The sequence below is a fragment of the Quercus lobata genome, chromosome 1 (assembly GCF_001633185.2).
Source record: "Quercus lobata isolate SW786 chromosome 1, ValleyOak3.0 Primary Assembly, whole genome shotgun sequence".
NCBI classification, from domain to species: Eukaryota; Viridiplantae; Streptophyta; class Magnoliopsida; order Fagales; family Fagaceae; genus Quercus; species Quercus lobata.
This window is the reverse complement of record NC_044904.1, coordinates 22632084-22636634: the sequence shown is the minus strand read 5'-3', so window position 1 is coordinate 22636634 and position 4551 is coordinate 22632084. Positions and strand designations below refer to the sequence as shown.

Sequence of the window (4551 nt, the reverse complement as noted above, 5' to 3'; positions counted from 1 at the left end):
ACCTTATGCCGACCCACAGATCATAAATTTTTATATATTCTTTTTTCATACCTAACGTAAAATAACTAAAGTTATTAAAAAATAATAATAAAGAAAATTGTGATTTACAATGAAATACTATAAAACGGACGTATTACCTATATATACATGGAAACTCTCTTCTTCTTCCTCCACAACCTCTTAGTCCAACATATTTCTCTCAAATGGCAAATATAGTACTTCTGTTAGTTCCTCTTTTCCTAATCTTCAATATCATCTCCCTCCCTCTCCCTGCACGTGCCATTTCCTCCTGCAATGGCCCATGCAAAACCCTCAATGACTGCAACGGCCAGCTGATTTGTATCAATGGCAAGTGCAACGACGACCTCGACGTTGGCACCCACATATGCTCTGGAGGTGGAGGTGGAGGTGGAGGTGGCTCTTCACCATCTCCAAGCCAAAACTGCAAGTCCTCTGGTACCCTTAAGTGCAGGGGCAACTCATACCCTTAGTACAGATGCTCACCCCCATTGACGTCCTCCACGCAAGCCCGACTCACACTCAAGGGCGGAGCCACATAGTGGCTTGGCGGGGCCCGGCCCCTGCAAATTTTTTTTTCCATTAAAGTAGGTAGAAAAAAAAATTGGGCCCCCCCAATATTGGACAGTCGGCCCCCCCCCCCCCCCATGGCCCACTCTCAACTATTCTCCCAAGCCCAGCTTTAGTTTTAGGCCTTATCACCTTATGTACTCCAAATAAAACAAGCTGGCCCGCTCAAGTCCAAACACAAAAAACAAAACTTCACTTTCTCTTCATCTCAAAAAATCCACCCACTGACCCACGGAATCCCTTTCTTTACTTCTTATTCTTTTGTTTTGTCTTCTTTGATACACTTTCATTTCCACCGGTACCGTTGCCCACCTACCAGCCCCCAAAACTCCAGTCCTCTGTACTCACAGTTCCAAAAAAAAAAAAAAAAAAAATCTTGACCAATTTTTTCTTTCTTCATCAGCTTTAGTTTTGGAACTTGGTGACTGGTGAGTTTTCTTCTCTTTCTTAAGCATTAGACATTCATCTCTTTTTAGTGTCTTTTTTTTTTTTTTTTTCTCAACTATCTACACCTAAATATTCACATGCTCTTTATATTTTCATAGATTTTTAGAGAAATACATGATTGAAAGCATGGGAGATTGTTTGTAATGAGTCTTGAAGGGAAGATCTAAAGTTGGAGGCAGTCAGACAGAGGCAGTACGCATTGCCACACGGGTGACCCATCTTTGCACTTTGTGAAGACAAAGTTTCTAAGGTAAAATTATTTTGATTTATTACCTATTTTTGATTAGTTAGATATCATATGGCCGTGGTGTTGTTAAATTGTTTGGTTTATGTTGTGTACCAATACTTGTGTGTTTAATTTTTGTTTTTTTTTGAGGGCTTATTATTAATTAAAGTCGTATTAAAAATGGATTGTATGTTTAAACTATATTGGAAATTTTGTTTTTTCTTGAGTATGAATAACATCCATATAAATAAGTAAAAATTTCTAATTAAAATTTTATTTTTTAAACTTCTTTTCAGGTTAATTTTTGAGTCATATTCTTAAAGCTAAAAGAATTATGAGCAAATGAAAAATAATTGATACATTCTTTAAGAAAAAATATGTTAGCAATTCAAAAATTAGGACACCTGTGGCTGTAGAAACAAATGTTGATACTTCAATACTTGATGAACACTCTGACCCCTCCAAATGTTCAAGAATTCAATCTGAAGAGATAGATCGTGATCCAGGATCACATAAACAAATATGTGAATTCCCTATCAACAAACAAGATGAAATCTAACGAACTTATCTCAAAGAAGGTCCATATCAACCTAAAAATATAGACTATCCATACAACGATGATACTCATCGTTGTCGATTTCAACCTTCATGGTTTGAATCGGCCCCCCATGTAAAAATTCCTGGCTACGCCCCTGCTCACACTCAACGATTTTAGCAAAGGCGGAGACGGTGGTGGCCCATCGAAGTGTGACGAAAAAGTACCACAATAACTCAGAAAAAGTGGTGGCCTTATCAACAAGGTGATATAATCATGGGTCGCGGTGTGGGAAGATGACAAGGATTACGGCTAGCAATGGGAAGAGTGTGACGGCTAAAGTGGTAGATGAGTATGACTCTGTGAATGGGTGTGATGCTGAGCATGCAGGTCAGCCACCATGCAAGAATAACATTGTTGATGGGTCTAGTGCTGTTTGGAATGCCTTGAGTTTGAATCAAGATTTGGGTAACATGGGAGTTACTTGGTCCATGGCTTAGCTAGTCGGCTACCATGGGCTTAAAGAAGGACCAAAGGCGGCACGTCACTCTCTATTTTTTTTTAACTTTTTTTTTTTTTTTACAAGATAGAAATTCTACTCTAACCTAATCTATGTGTATATGTGTGTGAAACTTCCTTCTGGAGACTTGAACCCCGGCCCTTGTCCCGGTACTCTCCAGTTATTGAATTGAATAATATTATGTAATAATTGTCCTTTGGTCAGCTGGAAATCTCTCAGTTGCTAGATAATAGTGTAATATTATCAAAATATGTTTGATCCACTTATTGTGCATCATATTTCTCTTTTCAATGTTAATCTAAAATATATATATATATATATATAGATATATATCATATCATATCATATTATATTGTATATAATAAAAGTTGGGCTTAGATGCTGTGATTGTGTTATATGGCTTCACTAAATTACAGAAATTTTAATAAATTTTTAGATTTTAAAAATAGATATATGCATATTTTTTGGATAAATATGACAAATCAAGTAATAAAATAAGGTAGTATTGGATTTACAACTATAACAGTTGTGTCTATCTAAAATGTTATCAACAAAGTTTAAAATCAATAGAATATAATTACCTAAGAATAGAATTTAAATAAAAAAGAGAGATAAAAAAATGTAAAAGAAAAAAGATCAAATTTGTATTTTTTTTTCCTATATTTCTTTGTAAAACGTAAAAGGAAAAAAAAAAGATAGAATTTGCATTTTTTTTTCCCTAGGTTTCCTTTTTTTTTTTTTTTTGGTGGATAAATTTGCATCTTATGTCATCTTTTTCCTAATAATAAAGTTAAAAAAAAAAAAAAAAAAAAAGTAATTGAGTTTCACCTAAACTACTTCTTTTTCTTCATATCATCTTCTTCACAACCTAAAATTTTCACTATAAATACACACATTTCTTTGGTGTTTCATTATTTCTACTACGTACTTTATAATTATTTGTTATATTCTTCCTTTCTCCTCTCTCTGCGCTGCCTACAACCTTGCAGGTAATTTTTTTTTCTTTCATCAAATTAAATAGATTTTGTGTATTTGTTGCATTTTTATTATATATAATATGATTTTTATCAACAAGTTTGATAAATAGGCTGAAATTCTATATTTGATTACACCTTTTAGTGTTTTTTTTAGAAGTCAATATAGCAAGCAATATATTTGTATTTTTTAATTTCTTATTACATGATTATTTGTTGTTGACATCAATATTTTATAATGGATTTAATTTATTATGGCTTTTGTTTGGTGCTTTGTTCCATGTAATCTATATTCTTTAATTAGAAGCAAAATTTGCTGTCAAACATGAAATTAGATACAAGAGGATCCATCTGTCCAAATTTCTATGTAAGTCTATCTTTACTTAACTCCTTTTTTTTTTTTTTAAAGTTCAAAATTTTGGATATTTTTTCATTAATGAATTGAGGTTTTGACTTAATTTTGTTTTCAACCATTTCAATTATTGAATTCATTATTTTTTCATGTGTAATATTAATATCTATGTTTTTTTTAATGATAATATGTATATGTGTGTGTGTGTGTGTGTGTTCTTAAAGGATAAAACACAATACAATTACAAACATTACTTTAAGTTAGGGTGTTATATTTATTTATTAGTAAGTTAGAATGTTACATTAAGTTAGAGTATTATATTTTTATTTATTATTAATTTAGAAAGTTACATATGGATACATATACTGGTTTAAGATTGATATAACTTATAACCATTTGAATAAAATCAACACTAAAAAAAATGACATAAATATCAAAATAAGAAATAAAAATTAAATTTCTTTTAAGTGTACAAGTACAATTTATTTTTTAATCTTAAATTTTAAATTAATTCTTTTTTCATTTTATTTATTATTAAATTTAATTATTGTGGGGGCTATGGCCCAAAGTGACCAGTTGGGCCTTGGGCCGTCTGAGAACACTAATTAGTCTGAGGAGACAACGTGACTTAGATGATCTGCATTATAAGCCTTATTAAGGGAGACAAAGAAAGAGGGTCCGAGGAGGAACCCCTCCTCGGACACTGAAAATTCGGAGCAGAGGTATGTCCAAACCACTGAAGCGCATCCCCTAGACACATGAAAAGGAAGAAAACACAAAATATCTAAGCAAAAGCTGCCACCACCACATTAAATGCACTGCAGCTATTTTCTTGGCCGCATTAATGTGGAGAAGACCCCTGAACAGTGTTACCTTATGTACCACAACTCACAAAGGACTGAAAAAGGT

The 4551-nt window shown here is 32.9% G+C and overlaps 1 pseudogene; it reads left to right on the top strand.

The window, feature by feature from the left end:
- The first annotated feature begins 203 nt into the window (after positions 1–203).
- LOC115987867 lies at positions 204–2296 on the top strand (annotated as a pseudogene).
- Positions 2297–4551: the final 2255 nt, after the last annotated feature.